Below are 24,206 nucleotides of genomic sequence, written 5' to 3' on the forward strand. Positions count from 1 at the left end.
CTAATGTGCTGGGTTGGAGTTCAGGCTTATATTAGGCCAGTTGAATGGGCAAAGGTGTTGATGGACAGGGGTGGGACCAATCCAGTGTGATGGGTGACAATGGAGATGTGCTTATTGGTCCCCGCCCATTGGGGATGGGTGTTGATGGTCCATTAATGCAAATGCTGAATGTAACCCAGGTGGCAATTGAGGCAATTCAGATGTTGACACCACACTGTACAGGTGTGAAGGACCTGTCCATGCCGAAAGGATGAAAGATGGTGTCTCAGTCCTCCACCTCTGTTTCGAGAGGGCTTTTCCACTTTGACAAAAATGGCCTCTTTTACTCCTCTTTCAAACAATCTGGCGTCTTTTGCCAAAATGCGGACATTACTTTCTTTTCTTCTTCTAGGTGTAGGTGTTTCAAATCTACAGAAGACAGAAACCGGTTCTTGTCTCGATGTTGTTGTGGCCGAGTGGTTAAGGCGATGGATTTGAAATCCATTGGGTTGTACCCGCGTAGGTTCAAGTCCTACCAACAACGTTGGTGTATGTTTTGGATGCTTTGGTCATTTTGAGTCTGTGGAACTGTCACATGACAATTGTGTTGTTCCTTGGGCTGGAATATGCCGCATGAAGTGATGTTGTGTCCACCAGGAATCGCTCTGTGGAACCGTCACGTAACATAGTGTGTGTGACTTCATTGGTCTTCAGCTGACTGGAGTTCAACCAGACTGTATGTCGTGACAGTCCAACAATTGAAGGCAGGGTCTGATCTTTTCATGCAGTTTCCTCAAAGTATTGGGTAAAACCCTTTGAATGCAGAAATCAAACATTCCAGTCCCCTGGGGAACGTACGGGCCGACAGCACTGTGAAATCACCAGCCCATCACCTGCCCTACTAACCGTGAGGTCCGTCACGGAACCAAAGTGGATCTTCTTCCCAGGGTGGTCTCTAACCAGCAGCCTTTCCCACAACAGCCAAACACACTGACCAGTTACGGCACAGAGACATGAGAATGAGGATCTGTACAAAAAGAGAGACACTTTGAGAGCAGGAAAACATGAAAACCATGGAAATTGAGTGATGAATTGAAGTTACACAACAAACTCTGCTGCTTCATAGATACACATCTTGGGAATAACAACTCTGCACTTGTGACACAAAGCTGTTGACCACACAAGTTACATTGAACACAATAAGAAACCCTACAACAGCAGGGCATCAAAAAACTAGTAAAAACCCATGTTGTTCCTCTCCACGGAAATCTTTAGTAAAAGGCGAAAGATTTATACGATCTGAAGAGAAACATGAGTGAACTACTGACACTGAACCAGAGAAGGAGCTGTATTCTTCCACATCAACCTTTAACTCATGGTGGCGCCTTCTGCATCGTGCGTGTCTCACGACATGATGAATGAAGATAAAGTAGGGAAGTCATCCGTGGAAAAGTCCCACACAAGATAAAAAGCTGCAACGTAAACTCTATGAGCAGCTTGTCCACAACACTCAAGATATTTGGGCTTCAAACATCAAGTAAGTCTGGATGCTAACTACCTCTCAGAGATTCAAGTACAGTGGTTCCTCGGTTCTCGAACGTCCCGAACAAAAATTTCGAGATTTTTTTGCTTCGGATTTCGAATGAAAATCCAGAACTCGAACACCCCCGAAAAAAGCTGGAAAAACATAACGCGCACGGCCCGATCAGCTGACCCACGACGCGCTTTGTAATTGTGTTTAACGCAGCCTCTGTATGCAGACGTGTCCCCTTAGCTACATTTACTGACTGTTTTTTCTTCATATTGAGGTGTAAAACCTTTCCTGTCTCCACACTGGACCGTGGTAGAGTGTCACAGGGGAGGTGCTCGCTCTCCACACCTCCGAGGCTGGAGCACACACTCCAGGGTTTGAGCTCAGACAGGGATGAGGCGAGTCTGGGACAGAGCGTTACTTGGTTTACGACTTTGTCACAGCCAAACTGCACAGAAGCGCACATTCAGAGCTGGACACCCACCGGGCACCTCTTCACTTCTGGAGAGACGTCACTCACTCGGCAACCCCTCCAACATGCAGCGGCCACACACATAGACGAACAGCGCACCTGCAGCAGACACTCTACATTCACTCCTACAAAAGCCTATTTTAAGGCTTGGAACGCATTATTTCTTTTTCCATTCATTGTGATGGGAAAAATCGATTCTGATATCGAACAAATGGCTTCTCGAACGGCCGTCTGGAACGGATTGTGGTCGAGAACCGAGGTACCACTGTACATTTTCTTTGAACTGACTGACCTCGAATTGCTATAATTTGCGTATATTTTTTACATTTGTGTATTTGTCATCACCTGTTGATGTATGTTCTGTTATACATTGAACATATTAATAAACTACTCAGTGGCGAGCTGTCCCATAGGTAATAGGTTTAACACTGTTACGTCTCTGCTTGGTGAAAAGGAAAACAAAAGTTTGAACAAAATGTTGTTAAAGTAAAGTTATTTTAGCTGAACATAACTTGTCAACAATCACAGAAATGTAATTGCAAATGCCTCTACAACAGTTTCTATTACTCACTTAACTGGATGTTCACTGAAAGACTTCAATCCTCATGGTTCCATGGTGTAATGGTCAGCACTCTGCACTCTGAATCCAGTGATCTGAGTTCAAGTGTCGCTGGAACCTGTCTCTTAGGTGAGAGCATGTGAGTTCATTTTTGGAAAGGCAAAACTTGACTCACATAGCCATTATTACCTTAATACCAGAGGTGATGTACAGTATACAGGCGATGAGAACCCACCAGCTTCAGGTCTGGATTTACAGGTGATGCAAGAATATACGAAAATTGTAAATTTAGGGAAGGAAAATGAAATAGCAGAAAGAAATCAATAGGAGGAATTGATCACCAAGATAAAAAGGGAATGTGATGACAGAAAACATAATGAATGAATCACTGATGTGATAAGGAATATTATTTGGGATGGGAAGGGAGCCGATTGACCTACTTTGGCAACGTGTTGGTGCCGGGCAGGACTCAACTCATCATGGCTGGAGCTAGCAACCAACGACTGACGACTGGCGCTACTGCAACTGAAGAGTAGCCGGCGGTGCAGATACTGCAGCTGTGTTTACGTCTTCTGTTTTTTATGTCTCCATGAACAAAGAAAACACTTAGATTTGAAGCTCGCTTTCTTTGTCACCTTCAGTGCCATGCTTTTATTCCTGGATACTACGCAAAGGATTCTGGGTATTCCTCAATACAGAGGAAGGTCGTGGAGTTTCTCAATGCTGAGAGAGGTCCATTCCTCAATGTTGCTCCTCAATTGAACTTTTCAACAATCGGAAAAGTCCTTGCCCCTTGTGGATTAAGGTTGAAGTTGAGGATTAAGGAAGAAATTCAAATGCGAAAGGATGGAAGGTTTTGTTGGATGTATTGTTGTGGCCGAGTTGTTAAGGCGATGGACTCGAAATCCATTGGGGTTTCCCCGCATAGGTCGATAGGAATCCTATCGACAACGGAAAGTGTGTGTTTTATGACACTGAGAATCCGTTGTATCATTCGTTCATTTGTTTTTCATAATAAAACCCAAACTACAGAAATGAAAAGACAACTTGTTTTTTCATAGTTTGTTTCGAGGACCAAAATGAAAAAACGGAAAACGAATTGTTTTTCCGTTTTCCGATTTTTTGCACAATTGGAAAATGGATAGAACGGATAACGGGGTGATTGTTACTTTTTCATAGTTGGATTTGATGTTGACCGCATCACCCGGAAGTGAACCTTATAGAAACGCGAGTGCACAACGGCGGCAACCTCTCGGTGATCAGGCTCATAAAGATGAACGAGAACACATTTGTGCTGTTTAGGGAGGGAACAAGGGTCACATTAAGGCCAGAAGACCTGAGTACAGAGAAAATAGGTGTCATTTTCCAGGTAAGTCGTTTTTGTATGAAATGTAGCCGGGAGGTCCGTTACTTACTTACTAACTTTTGTGAAGCAAGTTTACGTCACAAGGGGACAATTTAATTGTCTCTTTAAATGCGCGTTCAAATCTCAGTAGATGAATATGATCAATGTCTAATCTTCTCTCTCCTAAATACTTCTAGGTCCAAAAGGAGACCATTTTTTGACAGATGACACAAATGTGGCCATATTTCCTCATGATGACGGTGACTTCATGTGCTATGACATGGTCATTATGAAGTCCATGGCAACAGCACCTCTCTAGAGAAGCTGCCCAGGGAACTTTCATCTTGCCAGCAGCCAGTCAGATTTTCTTTCCACCGTCCACCCAGTGCAGCTGCTGGCTCTGCCTCTTCACATTCAAGGAGCACCCTGGTCAAAACCTTTGTCAGGTGATTTGTAAGAGAAACCCTATTCACAACAACTTTCTTCTCAATATTTTTTGTCGGTGTCTTGACTGTTTGCTGGTAATTACTTACTACCCACCCCACAATTGAGCCGTGTTAATGCTGACCCCAGTCATATATTGAGTGGCTAATGTCATCACTGTATATTCACTGACTGACTGAGAAGTCAATCCGAATATTCTCAAAATCACTCCTTGTGAAAACTGTTTGAGATAGCACCTTGCATCATATAACATATTGGCCACTTGTAAGATACTTTCCATGTGTTCAAGAAATTCTAAGTTATTGTCATTGTTCAGGAATGTCTTCTTTGCTGATGTCGTCAATGGAAAGCTGGAGAGCAGCAAGATGGTGACAGTCCACTTCACGGAGTTTGAGGCCTGTGTTGCAACAATCACTGACAAGGTGAAAGAAGCCCTCAGAGAACAGGAGCCTGTCATTTTGACTGATAGTCAGTTGAATAAAATAATTGATTCGGAAGGAACAAGAGGTAAGTATAATAAAGTTATTATTTTTGTTCTAATTATCGCGGTTTAAATGTAATATTTTCAACAGTTCACATTCTTAATAACTGAAAAAAGTGCATACACCTAAGTGATATTCGCATGAAAGGACATTTTTTAATAATAGCTCTGTACTTTGGATTTGTTTAGAAAAAAAAAAGAACGTACCTTTAAGATATAATTAATCCACAGGGCAGAATATACATGGTTGAAACGTAATCAAACATTTTTTATGACAAAGACTAATCTTATTTACTCTTGTCAGGATCAGTGTACTGGAAGCAAAATTCCAGGAAAGGATTTGCAGTACCTGAAGCTCATCTGCTCCAGGTTAATAAGAGGAGGCTGCTGAGGTCAGGGAAGACTATTTTACTTTTTTCAATCGATGTTTGTGGTAACTTTCATATGATGTCCACAAAGGGTTCTGATTCTGGTTTAAAAAAAACAAACATCTTCTTGTGATGAAATATGGCTTAGTTGGGACCGTTTTGCTGCTCCTAACGAGGTTGAAGTCAAATTTGAGGGTTGAAACTTAAAAATAACTCGGTCATTTTAACTGGATATCAGTTTGGATAAGGTTAGCCATTTATTTTGGATGGTTATGTTTAAGGGTGAGAGGCTGGGGAAACCAAGGAAGTCAATGAAAAACCGCACGATGTCCTAACAAGGATAGAAATATAAGTTTGTGCGTGTGGTTTGTTTTTTGGGTTTTTTTTTCCCCTTTATGAATTTCCTGACTGCAGCTTTTCCGGGGAATCTGAAGTGAATGTCTGTCTGTGTTAAACATTGAATTAAAATGTTCTTCAGTCGCAGAGAAGATACTGGCCTTCAAGAGGTTGTAGCAGACATTGAAGATGTAGTGGAGGCAGCCCAAGGATTATCAAAGATCTTAGTGGATTTGGTCATTCCACGATGACGACAACCTTGTCTCTGTCAGAAGCCGAAGCAGCCTCTTTAAGAAAAATCTGGACCTGTCTCGTCTGTAAAGCTCTTAAATGTATTAATCAACATGGACTATGACTCAATACTACACTGCTCTCACTGTCCTGGTTCTTACACAGTCAAAATGATATGAATTGTATGTCTAATAAAGCGGATTTAATAAAGCTTTTATCGCCTTACCAAATGAAACTTTTAGTTTTTTAAATTTTTCTAGGAACTCACAGGTCTTTTAAAACGACCAATGTTCTCCACCTGCTGTAGAAGCCTGATGGGGTGTAAGGTGTGTATAACAGAGTGGAGCAAAACCAGCACTTCCTGCCCCAAATGTCGTGAAGACGATTTAGAGGACAACATCCATGAAGTGGCTGGACTTGGTGAGGCCCTGGCACCACTGGAAAAGTTGCTCCTGTAGTAGATATAGTTTTTTATATATAATTTAGCACTGTGTTTTGGAAAACCAGTTCATGTTAAGCACTTTACTGTGGCAGTCAGCCCTTTGTTTACATGGTTTTATACTTATAATTTTGTCAAACAAAGAAATATGCAGTGTTCTAAACTTGACTTTTATTTATAATTGAGCTCACTTTTTGTTTGGCAAGTACATACAGTATTGACAATCACTCTGCATGCCTTCCAGTCACATGAATCAGGTACAACAGTGCTTCTTGAAACATACTGTGGTCATTGTTCACAACAGAGTCAAAAAGAAGAGAAATGTCAGGAATCCGCTCTCCAAACAGCTGCTCAGCATAAAGTCGGCCTTCCTCTGATGAAAATGGATCAGAGCCAAAGGATGAGTTCCAAGTCAGGGACGACCCCAACTCCAGCTCATCTCTGGGGGAATTCTTGCTGCACAACCACCACCAGCAAGATGGTTCAAAGGACAATGAAGGGGAGGAATTGCAAAATGATGTTAGGTGTTGTTGTGGCCGAGTGGTTATGGCGATGGACTAGAAATCCATTGGGGTTTCCCTGCGTAGGTTCGAGTCCTACCAACAATGCGAATGGAGATTTTCTCCCCTTGTGACCTATGTGTCATAGTCAACGTCCTGACTGACTTGATGTTTGAAGCCCAAATATCTTGAGTGTTGTGGACAAGCTGCTCATAGAGTTTACGTTGCAGCTTTTTATCTTGTGTAGTACTTTTCCACGGATGACTTCCCTACTTTATCTTCATTCATCATGTCGTGAGACACGCGCGATGCAGAGGGCGCCACCATGAGTTAAAGGTTGATGTGGAAGAATACAGCTCCTTCTCTGGTTCAGTGTCAGTAGTTCACTCATGTTTCTCTTCAGATCGTATAAATCTTTCGCCTTTTACTAAAGATTTCCGTGGAGAGGAACAAATGAGTTTTTACTAATTTTTTGATGCCCTGCTCTTGTTGGGCTTCTGTAAACTGTGTGGTCAACAACTTTGCATCACAAGTGCAGAGTTGTGATTCCCAAGATGTGTATCTATGAAGCAGCAGAGTTTATTGCGTAACTTCAATTCATCACTCAATTTCCATGGTTTTCATGTTTTCCTGCTCTCAACGTGTCTCTCTTTTTGTAGAGATCCTCATTCTCATGTCTCTGTGACGTAACTGGTCAGTGCGTTTGGCTGTTGTGGGAAAGGCTGCTGGTTAGAGACCACCCTGGGAAGAAGATCCACTTTGGTTCCGTGACGAACCTCAGGGTTAGTAGGGCAGGTGATGGGCTGGTGATTTCACAGTGCTGTCGGCCCGTACGTTCCCCAGGGGACTGGAATGTTTGATTTCTGCATTCAAAGGGTTTTACCCAATACTTTGAGGAAACTGCATGAAAAGATCAGACCCTGTCTTGAATTGTTGGACTGTTACGACATACAGTCTGGTTGAACTCCAGTCAGCTGAAGACCAATGAAGTCACACACACTATGTTACGTGTCGTTTCCAGAGAGCGATTCCTGGTGGACACAACATCACTTCATGTGGCGTATTCCAGCCCAAGACACAACACTATTGCCATGTGACAGTTCCACAGACTCAAAATGACCAACGCATCCAAAACACACACCAACGTTGTTGGTAGGACTTGAACCTACGCAGGTACAACCCAATGGATTTCAAGTCCATCGCCTTAACCACTCGGCCACAACAACATTGTGACAACAACCATTTTCTGTCCTTTAAACACCTACACCTAGAAGACAAGAACCTCTTTTGAAGATAGCAATGTCCGCATTTTGGCAAAAGACGACAGATTGTTTGAAAGAGGAGTAAAAGAGGCCATTTTTGTCAAAGTGGAAAAACCCTCTCTTAACAGAGGTGGAGGACTGAGACACCATCTTTCATCCTTTCGGCATGGACAGGTCCTTCACATCTGTACAGTGTGGTGTCAACATCTGAATTGCCTCAATTCCCACCTGGGTTACATTCAGCATTTGCATTAATGGACCATCAACACCCATCCCCAATGGGCGGGGACCAATAAGCACATCTCCATTGTCATAATGCTGACTCTTGCCACCCAGGCACGTTGAGGTGGCGAAGCGCGTCTTCAAGCAGAGCTGGAAGAATCGTGTTAAAGGCAGAGCTGAGGTCTACAAACAGGATCCTGGCATAGGTTCTTGAGGAGTCCAGATGCTCCAGAATGAAATGAAGGGCCTGGTTCACTGCATCGTCCACAGATCTGTTGGCTCTGTAGGCAAACTGCAATGAGTCCAGGTGAGAAGCAGTGATGGATTTCAGGTGAGAGAGAACCAGGCGCTCAAAGGACTTCATGACCACAGACGTCAGTGCCACCGGTCTGTAATCATTCAGTCCTGTGATCCTGGCCTTCTTGGGAACAGGAATGATAGTGGAGGACTTAAAGCAGGCAGGAACATGACAGGACACCAAGGAAGCATTGAAGATGTCTGTGAACACTGGAGCCAGCTCAGCAGCACAATGCTTCAGGATGGCAGGGGAAACTGTCCGGACCCGCAGCCTTCCAAAGGTTCAGCTTCCTGAACTGAGTGAGCACGTCTTGGTCCATGATGTCAAGAGAAAGAGGAAGAGGGGGGAGGTGAGGGGGTGGCTCATCAAAAGTGACTGTGATCGACTTTGCTGTCTCAGTGACATTGTTCGTCTTAGTTGTGTCACTAAGAGACAGCACAGTCCTTTGTTGTTAAGTGGATCATGGGGCTGGAGAGACCACAGAGGTGTTGGTGCAATATGGTTGTTCAAAGCGACAATAGAAGTTGTTCAGGTCCAGTGCAAGAGCGAGGTTGTTCAGAGTGTGGGGGGCACGTGGCTTGTAGTTAGTGAACACCTTGAGCCCTCTCAACACTGCAGCCGAGTCATTGGCTGAGAACTGCTTCCCAAGTTTTTCAGAGTATGCAGCCTTTGCTTTCTTCAGCTCCCTCTGAAACCGATACTTCACCTCTTTGTAGCAGCTCCTGTCCCCACTCTTGCGCGCTGCCTCCTTCTCCCATCTAATCTGGCTGAGTTTAGCTGTGAACCAAGGTTTGTCATTTGCATAACTCCCTTGGTGCGTGTTGGAACTATGCACTCTTCACAGTAGCTGATCCATGAAGTCACAGTGTCTGTATACTCATCCAGATTATTGGTCGCAGCCCTGAACACCTCCCAGTCTGTGGTCTCCATACAAGCCGGCAGCTCCTCTCTAGCTTCACTTGTCCAGATCTTCATGCTCCTCACAACAGGCTTTGCCAGCTTCAGCTTCTGCTTGTATGTGGGAACAAGATGAACCATCAAGTAGTCAGAGAGACCCAGTGCAGCTCGAGGGAGGGCGATATAGGAGTTGCGGAGCGCTGAGTAACAGTGATCCAGCACGCTGGTGGGACATTTTACAACCTGCCTGTACGTGGGAAGCTCCTCGCTCAGAGTCGCCTTGTTGAAGTCACCAAGCACAATCACAGGACAGTCCGGGAAAGTTCGCTCCACATGCAGAACCTGATCCGCGAGCGCACTCTGAGCCTCACGTACATCCGCTCTGGGCGGGATATACACGGCAGCCAGAATGAATGAAGCGAACTCATGTGGGGAGTAAAATGGCTTACAGTTCACCATCAGACATTCCAGAGAGGGAGAGCAGTGCTGAAAGATCACCGTCACATCCGTACACCAGCGATTGTTGATGTAGAAACACAGTCCTCCGCCTCTGACACCAAAAATACTGGTAGTAAGTCAGACGGAGTCATAGCGCTGACATTCATCGACTGATCTCGTGTGTAAGAATACGCATATGCTCCATCAAAACACAAAAATAAACAAAATAACATGCACGGTAATTCCAGGCCAGCCTTGCTGACCAGCCGGAGTCAGCATGTGCGGCTGGGGACGACTGTCTCCGACACTAAGAGAGCTTGTTTTGGAATAAAAGAGGATGGACCGTAGCCTCCTGCCAGAGGGAAGAGGAACAAACAGTCCATGTCCAGGTTTCCTGAAGAGTTGGCAGTCTGCAATCGATCACCTTCCCAGCAAAACGCACGATGCGCTGCAGTCTGCCCTTGTACCTGGAGGTGCTGCTGTTGTACCAGACGGTGATAGAGGAGGTGAAGATGGACTTGATGATGGCTGTGTAGAACTCCACCAGCAACTTCATCGGCAGTCGTAGTTTTCGTAGCTGCCTAAAGAAGAACATTCTCTGCTGGGCCTTGCTGATGAGGGACCAGATGGTCGGCTCCCATTTGAGGTCCTCAGTGATGGCGGTTCCTAGGAAGCAGAAGGAGTCCACAATAAGAATGGGCAAACCAGCCAACATGAGAGGGGACAGAGAAACTGTTACTCTCCTGAAGTCTATGATCATCTCCACTGTCTTCTGGGCGTTCAGCTCCAGGTTGTTGTTGCCGCTTTCAGTGTTTTTGATTTTTGATTCCCAGCCATTGCACTTCGTTTCTACGCATCTTCAACAACATCACAGTTCATAACTAAAACCCTGGGCCATGTTATCAGTCCATGTCTGAGAAAGGTTGATGGGAAGACTCCAGATTGTACAGCAAACACAGAGGTGCCTTGTACTGGATGGGAATCAAACCCATGTCAACTGCTTGGAAGGCAGCTCTGCTAACGTCTACAGCACCAATGCTCATGGAATCTTCAAGTTCGATGAAGGTGTCTGGCTGTCTGGGTGATCATCATGGACCCTGGGTGGGATCCAACCACCAACTGTTCGGTTAAGAGCCGAACGGTCAGTGTGATAATACATCACTGTGTTGCTCTTTGCTACATTTTAAAATCGATGGACAGACACTTTGAGATCACAAAAGCAGTGTCAAAATATTCAGTAGAAGCTACAAATATGTCCATAAGTCATCATGTAGTTTCTCTTACAGATTATTATACTCTGTCTTTGAACTGCTGGCCTCATATTGCCATAATGTGCCTGTATTTTTATTTGTTTATTCATCATCACCTGTTTGTGTGTACTGTTCTGTTGAAAACAAAAAAATTAAAAAAAAATAAAACCACGAGGTGGCGAGCTGTTCCATTGGTAATAGGTTTAACACTGTGTTACGTCCCTGCTTAAAGTTACTTTATCAACATTAATGTCACTCAAAATAATCACTGAAATATAATAAAGGTCTATACAACAAAGTTTCTAATACTGGATTTGCTTGATGTTCAGTGAAGGACATATGAGGTTCCATGGTGTAATGGTCAGCACTCTGGACTCTGAATCCAGTGATCCGAGTTCAAGTCTCGGTGGAACCTGCATTTCAGACTTGGCAGAGCAGATGCCAGGTCATTTCAAGCCTCTCTCCCACTTTCACTGTACAACCTCATCAACCACCATTCAGTCCAAGCTTGTTCCACCAACAAAGCCAAATGTTGTTCCAGCTGTTCACTGTCTCTCTATCTCTGCTCAAGAACAATTCCGTGCCTTGTTTTCCAGTGGCACCAAGAGGCTTCTGACTCCATGAAAGTGGTGCGATGACAGTTAGCAGAGATCCTGGAGGAGTTGTTTGCAGTCCAGACGTCTGTTAGAGATGATATTTCTGCCACTGGTTGGCAGGTTTTCAACATTGAAGGACGTCTAGAACCTTCATGGATTTCTCTTCTGAAAAGACAACATGAAACAGACAATAAGGATTAAACTCTGGGAAAACCAGGAAGTTAGGACTGAGAGGGAAAATAGTGATTGTTAACACACTTATCATGAGTAAGATAGTTTATACAATGAATGTGATGACAGAAAACATCATGAAGGAAATCACTGATTTCATAAGGAATTTTTGGGGAAAACTGTGGTGGGTCCCATTTTAAATGCTCTTGACAATGCAAAGTGTCTTCACCCAGCTCTTCATCACATCTGTGTAGCCTGGTGCATGAGGCTAAATCTGAGGGAATGATGTCTTTCCAACCACTTTCATTCAGGTCCAGTTTGTGCTGTTGATGCCAGTGAATGGCAGGAACAGTTTACATGACAAGAGCTGCGTTCCTCCACATGGATACTAGCTCAGTGTTGTCTGATGGAAGCAGAGTGGCGCAGCGGAAGCGTGCTGGGCCCATAACCCAGAGGTCGATGGATCGAAACCATCCTCTGCTATGAACATCTTTATATTTTTTTCTAATGCTATAGGTTCAATTTCATGTGTTTCCTTTGAAGTGTTCATGAGAAAGCAATGGACCATGAGGTTCCCTCTTGCTGCATTTCTTCTGGCAAGAGCTTTATGAAGGAATGTCCAAGAACCACTCACTCCAAGTTTGAAAACCCTCATGGTTCCATGGTGTAATGGTCAGCACTCTGGACTCTGAATCCAGTGATCCGAGTTCAAATCTCGGTGGAACCTCATGTCTTAAATTACCTTGAAAGTGACACAGTCATGTTGCCGGAAGGTGTAACTATTACTTACAGCAAATACTGTTCTTCCCAGACACAACTGCTCACACACCACCATTCCACACAGAACCCAAGTTGAAGAATTTTTCATTACTCTCTGTACTTGATCTCTAACACTAGATGGTCTTTATTTTTTCTTCTGAATAGCAGGCACAGTGAATTTCCATGACAAGAGCTGCGTTCCTCCACATGGATACTAGCTCAGTGTTGTCTGATCGAAGCAGAGTGGCGCAGCGGAAGCGTGCTGGGCCCATAACCCAGAGGTCGATGGATCAAAACCATCCTCTGCTATCAACTGTTTTATGTTCTTTTCAAATGCTATAGGTTCACTTTCATGTGTTTCCTGTGGAGTGTTTGAGAAAGCATTGCACAATGCGGTTTCCTCTTGCTGCTACTGGCAAGAGCTTTATGAAGGAATGTCCAAGAACCACTCCAAAGTTTCAGAATCCTCATGGTTCCATGGTGTAATGGTCAGCACTCTGGACTTTGAATCCAGTGATCCGAGTTCAAATCTCGGTGGAACCTCAGAGAGATGAAGGAGACCACTATATGTCAAACCTGTATGATTGATGGTCCCCCGGGAGTAATAAAACCCTCCCCTTCCGGAAGTAATAAACCCACCCCTTTATATATAAAAAAGAAATTAAAATAATTACCCTCCCATTTTTATATCAACAGGAAATTAAAATAATAACCCTACCCCCTTGTTTTTGACAGGAAGGAAAATAATTAACGCTACCAGGGGGTGGAGGGTCGGACAGCTGTATAAACATCACCCCTGTGTGTGTGTGTGCGTGTGTGTGTATATATATGTACCCTTCAGACTGTTGCCAGGAACAAGCAATGGCTGTCCCTACATCGATGCGCGGATCACCGGTGATCAGAGAGACGGCTGTGACTGTTATTGAGGACCCGTGGATGGGTGCAGGGGCTCCCCGTAAATCCGTAATGTACCTACGGCGTACGCAGGCACCACCCGGGGAATCTTTGCAGGACGAGTGGTCTCTAGAGCCTTACGGACGTCATGGAAGATGGGGGTACGTGTTTAAGTACGAAACAGCTGAATTGTGCATTTACCAGCTGGAGGATGGCGAAACCTTGAGTGCCTGTACGGAGACGGCTGTGTTATCGTCTAACGACTGGGGCGTGCTGAGAGAGGTGAAGCCGGAAAATCTTCCCAGGGTTGAAGAAGAAGAACAGCGTCAGAAGGCTGGAGCCGTGTCCAACAAATCTGATAGAACGGAGAGGAAGCCGGCCTTCATGGCTATTTGGCTGGCTAAAATGTCAGGATCAGGACGTTGGTCCTTCAGGGCCATCCATAAAGTATCAACAGGAGTCACGGGTGAAGAAGAAGAAGATTTCGTCCTGGAATATTTTAATTCTGATTGCGGTGTATTTCGTACTCTGTTAACCATACCGATGGATGCTTGGAGTGAGAAAATCCAGGAGATTTCTCCAAAAATCGACGGTCTCTTCTACCATAGCCGCTTATGGGATGATGCCATTGTGTTGAAAATAGCACTGACCTTTTAGACCCTCCCCACTTTGGACCGCCTACTTGTTAACGGTTGCTATAAAGAGGGCTTTTTCCAGAGCAACACCCTGTAGACGTGCCCGTCGGGACAAGAGAGAGACAACGATGAGGCCAGAAGGTGTTCCCAGACGTATTGGCACTATCTTCCTCGGAGCTGCTACAGGCGGTATCGGGTACGGAATGAACAACTCATCGTCGCTCCCTCTACTACCTGTGGTAGAACACGGGGTGGGTGACGGTCATAAGTACGACGGTTCTAACAACGACACGCCAGACAGAGAATGTCCTTCATCGGCCATTAAAGACGACGCAAATGACTCTGATGCAGCTGAAATGGAAGATGTGGATGGTGACGAGGAACCTGTAGGGAGAGCAACAACCTCCTACACCGAGAACGAAACTGTCTGCGTGCATCCGCCTGCTTCATCCTCAGCTTCTCAAGACCAAGAACCAGCAGCTAATGATGAAACGGATGGATGGATAAGCGGTTTCTTCCTGAAAGCTGTAAAGACAGTTGTATTTCATCTACTAGGTAAAACCATGCGCATGTACTGGAGGGAGATCTGCTACGGTTGCCAAGTAGACCATCCCTGCCGACTACAACACAGCTGTCTTGAAGAGATGGAGGATGATTTCTACAGCCTTAACTTCCATCCGTTGATGAAGAGACTCTGTAACAAGAACTTTCTGCCTGCTGTACAACACTACTTGACCGTGAATGACGTACAACTGGGGAAAATGAGAACCAAGGCTACGGCTGAGGCAGTCTTGCTTGAAATGAGGTCTCCGAAATCAACTGTCTGGAATGAATACATCAAACACGAGCCTGAGGATCTTTTAATTGAACGTCTGGAATCAGCAAGTAGAATCTGGAATAGAACGCCGGTCCTGGGTGATGTCACAAACACGAGATTCCCTCGTATGTGATTTACTTTTTTTCTTTACTCTCTTTGTATAACATTACACTCGAATCCTGACATAACCTGTTTAATAAAAAACATTAAGAAGCATATTCTGATCTCAGCTCATTCATTTCTCGTTTAGCATGTCGGTGAAACACATCATTAAAAGAGTTTATTACAATCCTCTTCACCCTGGGAGCTATGGAGGTGTGGATCGCCTTCGCCGAGGGGTGCAGGTTGAGACTGGAAAACCAGTCAGTTCTAAATCTATTAAAGATTTTTTATCAAAACAAGATGCTTACACCTTGCATAAACCAGCCAGAGTAAACTTTCCGAGAAACAGAGTATTTGTTCACAGGCCTCTTCAACAATTCCAGGCCGACCTATGCGACATGCAGGCACTGGCTAGATATAACGACGATCAAAATTACTTGTTGACCGTTATAGATGTATTTTCAAAGAAGGCCTATGTACGCGTTTTAAAAAGAAAGACTGCGAATGAGACAACGAAGGCGTTTGAATCAGTGCTGGAGGAGAGCGGGACGCCTGCAAAGCTACAGACGGACGACGGGAAAGAATTTTTTAACAAGAGTTTCCAGGCTTTGATGGAAAGGAAGGGTATTAATCATTTTTCAACAGCGAGTGACGTTAAGGCCTCTGTGGTTGAGAGATTTAACCACACTCTTGAAAATCGGATGTGGAGATATTTTACAGCTAAAAACACTCTGCGTTACATCGAGGTTTTACAGGATCTAGTAAAGAGTTATAATTACAGCTATCACAGTAGTATAAAAATGACACCGATGGAAGTAACTAAAGAGAATACTCTGCAAGTGTTTGACAGTCTTTACATAAGACCGTCGAAAGGTCTCCAGAATCCAAAATTTAAGGAGGGCGATCATGTTAGGATATCAAAACTGCGAGGTGTATTTGACAAAAAGTATGAGCAGAGTTTTACAGATGAGATATTTACGATAACTGAATGTATTCACCGCAACCCGCCTGTGTATAAATTGAAAGATTTCAACGGCGAGCCCATCCAGGGGTCATTTTATGATCAAGAATTACAAAAAGTACAACTCGTAAAGGATAAAGTATTTCACGTGAAAAAGATTCTCAAGGAACGCTGCGTTAAAGGAGAGAGACAAGTCTTTGTCCAGTGGAAAAACTGGCCTGAAAAATTCAACAGCTGGGTAAAAGCTTCAGATATAAAAAATATATAAGACGATCCTCCTTTACACAGGGAATCATATCATCATGTGCAGCTCAAACAACGCAGGCTTCTATGTGACTTTACCATCAAACGCCAGTGCAAAAGTTTTTAAAGACAACTCGATTGGTACTTTCCGCGTTGATTTAGCACAACATATCGATTTAAACGGAAAATGGGAGGTTGCTTTGACGGAGATTACATACCCTCACACGTGGCATAATATTCCGGAGGATGCGGCGTCATTTTACTGGAAACCGAACCCTAGAGGACCTGATTCCAGCACAAACACGGCACCCTCGAGAGGATCAGATACAGATGCTAACACGCCGCGGCGGCATAAAGATGAATTTCATAGAGCCATGGCGAGACTTAGGGCTCCGGATCCTGACGCTGGCGCCTCAACTCAGAGGAAAAAAGACGAACCGCGAGGGGTTGATCGACATTTCAAAACCGCGGGGACAGATATTTCCAAACTGAAGTTCAAGGGTGGATACTACAGCTCTATTAATCGGATTACCACTGAGTTGGTGCAAACCTTTAAAAAAACCAATAACGATATACGCTTCCTGTTTGACAGTGCACGGCAAAAAATTGATCTTCATGGAGACGGTCAGAGCCTAGTGCTTTTTAACTCGCCTTTGGCTTACATGTTAGGTGTAGAGCCTGGTAGTTGGATCAATTTTTGCGAGTTCAGAGCGCCGCATCCAGTTGATTTAAAAGCGGGGTTTTACCATCTCTACTGTTACAGTGACGTTGTAAGACCGCAGCTTGTAGGGGATGCATATGCACCGCTTTTAAGAACGGTGGAAATCAAGGGTAGTTACTCAGATATAATCATACAACATTTTAACCCTGCTTACTATTTACCGGTTGCCAAGAACCATATTGAAAATATTCAGATCCAAATTAAATCAGATCTTAACAAACCAGTCAATTTTACCTTTGGAAAGGTGGTGGTGACTCTACACTTTAGACCTGTTACTTGAGAGGATATTATATAGCCCTTGCATCATCGTCTGGAAATTCATTCATCACCACAACACCAGAGAGATAACCGGCCTTTGCAGACCGAGGCATAAACAAGCACAATGGTTCACGCGGGCTTAAGAGACGACCCGCACAGATTTGTACAATATTATGAAAAACAGGTGGGTGGAGATCTACCTGGTTTCTACGGAGCCCCGATTATGTACGGACGAGGCATCGGTTCCCTCTTCTCAAAAATGTTTCGGTTTGTATCACCTCTTTTGAAAAGAGGTATTGCCATAGCGAAGCCTCATCTCAAATCAGCAGTGGGTAACATAGCCTCGGATATGTTCACCCGTACCGTGAGAGGAATGAGCGATCAACAGAGAGAGGAAGGGTCTGGCGGTATAGCCGTCTTATCACGAAGGACAAAGAGACGACCACCAGGACGACGTGTAACACAGAGCTCAAATAAATGTACAAACAAAAAAAGAAAGAAGCCAGTTGACAGAAGCAAACGGGCCAAGAGGAAGTCCAGAGGGAGCTCTGATATATATTAAAAAAACGTATATACAGTAACATGGCGCTCCTACATCAGAAATCTGCAGAATGCACATTGGCAGAACTGGATTTATTCACGCCGCCGATGACGCAGCTTTCCATCGAGGACAAAATTTACACTGAAATTGCTCCAGTAGCCGCTATCAGCGAAGGAGGCCCGATTGAGTTTTTTATACCGGGAGACGGCGAAAAGTATCTAGACCTAAACGACACCCTTCTACACGTGCGTGCAAGAATTACTAACGCCGATGGCACCCCGCTGGCTAACGACGCCGCTGTCGGTCTCATCAATTATCCTCTAAACACAATCTTTGATCAGTGCGATGTGGTTCTGGGGGATCGGATGATTTCGCAGTCCAGTTCCACACACCCGTACAGAGCTATGATCGAAACACTTCTCAACTTTTCAGGCGACACTCTTAAAACACAGTTTAGCACCGGTCTTTTTTACCGAGACACACCTGGGTCAGTTGACTCGATCGTCACTGTAAACGGTCCCAAGGCAGGCCTTAACAAAAGGGCAGAGTTCACGAGCAGATCCAGAGAAGTACATCTTCTCGGTCCTCTCCACAGCGACATATTTTTCTGCGAGAGACTGTTATTAAACTCGGTCGATTTAAGAATTAAACTCACCAGGGCGAATGACGCCTTCTGCCTGACCGGACCCCACGACTCCACCTTTCGTCTGAAAATCCTCGGCGCCTCTCTGTTTGTGAAGAAAGTCACTGTTTCGCCAGCTGTGAGAATAGGTCATGCAGCGGGTTTGTTAAAAGGAAATGCTCTCTACCCACTCTCACGAGTCAATGTAAAAACATACTCCATTCCAGAAAACTCAAGAATATGTACCCAGGAGAATTTATTTCTGGGTTCAATACCTAAATACGTGGTTTTAGGGTTGGTACATCATGAGGCATTTACCGGTAGGAGAGATCTCTCCCCGTTCAATTTTCATCATTACAACAACGAATATCTCGCCCTCTGTCAGGACGGTCGACAGATCCCCACTAAAACTTTTCAACCTCAGTTTAATAACAGTATGGCGGTCAGAGAGTTTTATAACATGATTCTAGCTACAGGAAGACATTTGAAGGACCTACCTCTAAGCATTGACCGTGAAGGTTTTAACAACGGTTATTCGTTGTTTGCATTTAATCTCAATCCAGCTGACGACAACGATGCTCTCTCCCCTGTCTCAAATGGGAATTTAAGACTGGAGATGAGATTCAGAGTACCCTTACCAAACACCGTAACACTGATTGTGTACGCTTGTTATGATTCCATTCTGGAGATTGATGCGAAAAGACAAGTGCTGGTGGACTATTATTAAAAAGTTATGGATAGTCTCCAGTTACAGAGGCTGCTGAGAGGTCTCTTGGGTGACACATTTTACGGTGTATGGCCGTCGGATAAGTTGCCTCAATTGACACAACCCCTCAGACCGCCTGCATATTTCATCGTCAACACACATCCGGCACATAAACCAGGAGAGCACTGGTTGGCTTTAACTCTCGAAGAAGACGGTAGAACAACTTTCTTTGACTCATTTGGAATGGGGCCCTACTTTACACATTACCCTGAAAATATTTTAAAGTTTCTCAAGAAACATTCAGGCAACATCGAGTACAACAATGGCCAACTACAGAACATCATTGCGTCTTCTACCTCTGTCATCGTGCTAGAGGGTTGTCTATGGGAGAAGTATTAAGTCTATACAGTGACGATACCTTAAGAAACGACCTCATGGTATACAACTTTGTGAAAGGACATCAGCAATGTCTAAAAAGATGTGCACACTGTCCGTGGAAACAACAAAACTGTTCTCTTCTGTATTTTAAAGACTATTGTAACGCGTGACTAATCTTATTTTGTTTGTGCGTGTGTTTAAAAAAAAATCTGTAATTTCATAGTAATTCAATAAAACATTTTATTGATGAAAAGACAATAACTGTGTACAAGACAATTATTCAGGAAACCCATCGAGGCGTTAGAGACAATTTCTTCCCTTTGGTCACTACACGCGTCAAGCGTCGTCGAGGCGTCACTTTAGGGTCCTTTGGGTCGGGAGACCAGCTCTCAGCTATACTTTTCTTTCGCGAGATGGAATTCGATTTAAGTCTCTGATATTGAGCCCGTGCTTCAGGATTGGACAGCAGGGTGAGAGGGATGTTTAGCTTTAATAATGTGACGAGAAACTCGGACCAGCCCTCAGGTAATGAAGAACTTGTTTTCTTATACGGTAGGGAAAGGTACTTGAATATATCGATCACATGAGAGCCTTTTACAGCATTTCCTTCATACATAAATTCACCGTTCGTATTCCAACCGTCACCGTTTTTGGATATCCTCTGGATAATGTATTCAGCATTTCTTCAAGCTTTTGACGGAAGGCTATTTAGAATATCCTTACCCAGGTCATCTGTTACAGAGGGTGTTTTTAGAACACTTTCGACACGTCTGTCAGAGTCGAGGGGATGATCGCTGACCCCGTCTCGTTGTAAAGTCAGAGTTACTCTCTTTTGGTCTCTCTGATCCTGTTTAGTAAAGGTTAAATATCTCTGCAATAGAGCATCGTACTTTTTAATCTTCTCATATGAGTTTAACTGAGAATCATTTAGAATGGTCCTCATCTTCTCATTCAATTCATCTTTGGCAGTTTCACGGATGTCAGAGGTTGGACGTGATAACTGGTTAATTTGCCGAGGAGAGACGAGATACATTTTCTGGACAGTCTTCATAGTGTTTTACTTCTTTACAAGCCCCCCTATTAGATTTCCAATGATCGGAACGGCAGCCACTAGCAACGGCAACAGGAATCCACCCGATTGCTTTTTAAGAATCCTTCGTTTACGCTTCAAGCACGCTTTTTTATTAGCCAAGAGTCTGATGTTTTTCTTCTGTTTTTTCAGTTTTTTGAACTGAGCCTGCGACAATGGTACATTCCCCTTCAAAACATTCAGGGCGATCTCACTGACAGCTTGAATAAAGTCCCGGGAACTACGTGTCAAAATGTCTTTACGTTTCTTTGACGGAGCTTGGTATAGTTCCTTAAGTAAACCAGCGTTTCTTTTTATACGCGCTGACATAACTCAAGCAGACGTTTTTGGTATGTACACAGTGTGACGCTGATGAGGTAGTATCCCAGTCCTTAGTCTGTAGCGTTCTGGACAGGAGGGTGTTAGATCAACGATTAAGTACCCGTGAACGTCAGCTGTAGCATCTTCAAAGCTTTCTAGAAAGAAAGCTCTTTGAGACGGGTAAACCTGTTGAGCAAGAACTTTTATCTGCATTTTATCACGAGGATTCTTAAACGATACAAAGTAATTGCTATTCAGACTAATAGTACGACTATATTTACCGCGATGAAATAAGTTTTGCGTCAGCATTATAACACTCATATTTTTATGATGCCTGTACTGCGTAAAAATGCGAACAACCTCTGGGTTTTCAGAAGCTTCAAAAATAACGTCGTCAAGAATAATCAAATGTTTTCTATCAGAAGGAAATACATCTTCATTTTCAAAAGATTCAGGTAAACCTTCAATGAATTTGATATTTTTATTCATCTTTTGCAATTCACTGTACATAGGTTGAAAAGAAGTATAAATGCATACAATATTTACATTGACATCATCCATAACATGTTCACAATTTTCAAGTATACATTTTACAAAATGGGTCTTTCCCGACCCCGACGGTCCCACCACTAGACATGAAAATGGTGTTTTCAAACGCGGATCGAAATTAATTCCTTCCATAGTGACCCCTCATCCACTCAAAACTCAGAACCCGAAAGGTTTGGTTGTGCCGTCCAAAAACAAGCGCCTCTTATCGTACACGACCCGGAGTTTTTTCGTAACTGATCTGTTTTTTAAAGTGATGTTCTTTTTATCCCTGACAATGTTGCGTTGCCGGGTCTCAAGCACCCCATCAGGTGAATTCTGCAAATAGCCCTCTACAAGAAAGTTTATCCGCTGACAAGATTCTTTTGTTTGCGTGATACCTTTAACTTTCATCACAACCTTCTTCTGTCCTTTGGTCCTATAAGCATACGTCTTAGGACCCGCCGAAACAAAGTCCTCGATGCTATCCCCATCGAGTTCATCAGTCAGATCACCGAGATAGTTACCTAATTTTAAAGGTGTCTCGCCGTCTTTCACCACATATATCAAGCTGTCTGTGTCAACGTAGAGAACATTCTCCTGCAATTTCTCCATGTAACTGTACAACTTCAGACGAGCATAAGCAGTGGTGAAAGCTCCGATAAAAACATTGCTGCTTTTACCAGGAGGGTAGAGACCCTTGTAACGCCACTGGATCACAACTTTTATCTCATCCAACACGTTAAAGTAGCTGACCTCGTATTTCCCTGAAAACAAGAAACTGAAAAACTCGTTGGGGTCTGACACTACAGAAACCTGAGACATGTTCTCCCTCTGGCAGAACTTGCCCCACAGGCTATTAAGACAAGCCTTAGCCACCTGTCTCTTTGCTGGGTTGTGACAAACCTTATCAGCACAAAGCAAAATCCCCTGATGGGCTTGATAATCCCGAATGTATTTGTCGCGGCTTTCCTGATCAACGGCCTCGGCAGGGTAACCAGAAGCCTCCTGCTTGCCCTTCAGGAATGTACGGATGTAACCTGCGAAAATACAATCGCTAGATCTATCAAAATGCCATACTTCGATAATCTTGGCCACCTTGTATCCCTTGTCCAGAGCCTTGTTGAACTCAACCGAGACCCAGACCCCCGTCAAAGCACGCTCGTCATCGCTATGCATACAGTCACTGTCTTGAGCATTACGACTTGAACAGATACTGCATAACGTGAAGTGTAATTTACCCCCTGGTCCTCTATAGGGTAAAACAGGTACATGTAAACCTCTAGGAGGATAGACAACCGCCTTGATCAGACCAAAGTACTGTCTGGGATCGCCAAAGTCCTTGTGGATTATGCGGGGGTGACCTAGGGGGTACGAACACGTGCTGTTGACGTAAGGATACAGAGAGGTGACATTGGCGTAAAAAACCTTTTCACTAGACTTTGTCGTGTAACGCAACTTTAAAGCACTGGTTCTACCTCCGTAGAGGGCATTACGAGGGTTGAGAGGCTCAGGGGTGTCAAAATCTAAGAGAAAATCTCTGAGATCATCACACGATTGTCGAAGAGAACGCCATTCGTGTTCCCAGATGGTAATAAGACGCACCTCGTGATTAGACTTTAACGTCTGCTCTCTCTCCATCGTAGCAGAGTAGAATTCGCCATATGGTCTTCCTCTTAATGGGCAGACGGCTTGAGGGTCAACACATGAAGGACAGTCGTGGAAGAAACAGCCGTAAAACTCCCAGACCTGCTTAACACCGTCAACTTCAGCATAACCGTCAACAAAACACTGGCCAAACGCCATCTCCCCATGGTTCAAGGCATGATGTATGAAAATGCCCTGTCTGTGTGATTCCCATTGCAACCACTGGATGGAAGCATCTGAGAACCTCTTGTTACCGCTTGTTACATAATTGTTGGGACAGGGTATGGCTAATGTGTCTGGTTTTAAAAAGTTGGTCCTGAAAACAGCCATACACGCAGAGGCGATTGTTACGGATGAGAGCGCATCAACACCTGTTTCTTTAAAAAACTCCTCTCTAAATATCATGCATCCTCTGGCCAGAATGTCAACATCGTTTTTGCAATAGTGAATAGCTTCACTCCTGAAATTGAAAGAATTCCTACGCACAGATTCATACCAGCTGTAAAAATCTCTCTGTTCAGGGTCTGACATGTCCTCAACGCCGTAGTCTGAGGGAGGAGGATAGGTCCCTATGTAATGCAGATGATCTTTTGAGCTAAACCTGTGTGGAAAAAAACCCTTGCATCGGTCGGTGAAACCGAGAGCTTTAGGCATGGAGCTGAGTCGCATGGTTAGGAATGAGAGAGAGTCGATGAATTTTAGCTATCTTACTACCAGTCATGATTATCCTCTTAGGTATTAACCCTTCATCAAGCATACCTCTCAAGACAATGACGCTGTCAAAACTCCTGGCGTTATGCGCAACAAAAACACAGCCTCTAAACCGGTTCTTTCTGAAATATAAAAGAAACGCTCTAACACAGTCGAGACCATAAAACACCCGTTCTTCGCCTCTCTGCATCTTTACACACACTATAAAAGGGACATGTCTACCTTGGTCGTCTGTAAACGTTTCAAAATCATAAAAAACCAGATCAGGATGCTCAGTCTTCCTGGCGACGGTTTGAATGTAGCAATGATGGACCTCGTTAGTCGACGATAATTTTACACCGCAGATGTGACATTTAAGCACAACGCAGCAATGGTTGGGTTTACCCGGTTTTAACGGGATATACCGGCACCTTCCGCATTTTTCACATTTTTTGTATCTCTGGCAGAGACTCGAGCCGTTAGCGCCGATCTCTTTGT

General features: G+C 44.1%; 7 non-coding genes across 7 annotated transcripts; 5 read left to right on the forward strand and 2 right to left on the reverse strand.

Annotated features, from left to right (window-relative positions):
* The first annotated feature begins 441 nt into the window (after positions 1 to 441).
* Positions 442 to 523, forward strand: trnas-uga (transfer RNA serine (anticodon UGA)). Its single transcript has one exon. It is a non-coding gene; the product is annotated as a tRNA-Ser (tRNA).
* Positions 524 to 1,184: 661 nt separating this feature from the next.
* Positions 1,185 to 1,297, reverse strand: LOC128752976 (U5 spliceosomal RNA). The gene has a single exon (XR_008413728.1). It is a non-coding gene; the product is annotated as a U5 spliceosomal RNA (small nuclear RNA).
* A 5,772-nt stretch (positions 1,298 to 7,069) lies between these two features.
* On the forward strand, positions 7,070 to 7,181 carry LOC128753085 (U5 spliceosomal RNA). Its single transcript, XR_008413833.1, has one exon. It is a non-coding gene; the product is annotated as a U5 spliceosomal RNA (small nuclear RNA).
* Positions 7,182 to 7,829: 648 nt separating this feature from the next.
* On the reverse strand, positions 7,830 to 7,911 carry trnas-uga (transfer RNA serine (anticodon UGA)). The gene has a single exon. It is a non-coding gene; the product is annotated as a tRNA-Ser (tRNA).
* A 3,484-nt stretch (positions 7,912 to 11,395) lies between these two features.
* On the forward strand, positions 11,396 to 11,467 carry trnaq-cug (transfer RNA glutamine (anticodon CUG)). The gene has a single exon. It is a non-coding gene; the product is annotated as a tRNA-Gln (tRNA).
* Positions 11,468 to 12,474: 1,007 nt separating this feature from the next.
* trnaq-cug (transfer RNA glutamine (anticodon CUG)) lies at positions 12,475 to 12,546 on the forward strand. The gene has a single exon. It is a non-coding gene; the product is annotated as a tRNA-Gln (tRNA).
* Positions 12,547 to 13,049: 503 nt separating this feature from the next.
* Positions 13,050 to 13,121, forward strand: trnaq-uug (transfer RNA glutamine (anticodon UUG)). Its single transcript has one exon. It is a non-coding gene; the product is annotated as a tRNA-Gln (tRNA).
* The last annotated feature ends 11,085 nt before the right edge of the window (positions 13,122 to 24,206 follow it).

This window comes from Synchiropus splendidus, chromosome 1 (genome assembly GCF_027744825.2).
Source record: "Synchiropus splendidus isolate RoL2022-P1 chromosome 1, RoL_Sspl_1.0, whole genome shotgun sequence".
Lineage (NCBI taxonomy): Eukaryota > Metazoa > Chordata > Actinopteri > Syngnathiformes > Callionymidae > Synchiropus > Synchiropus splendidus.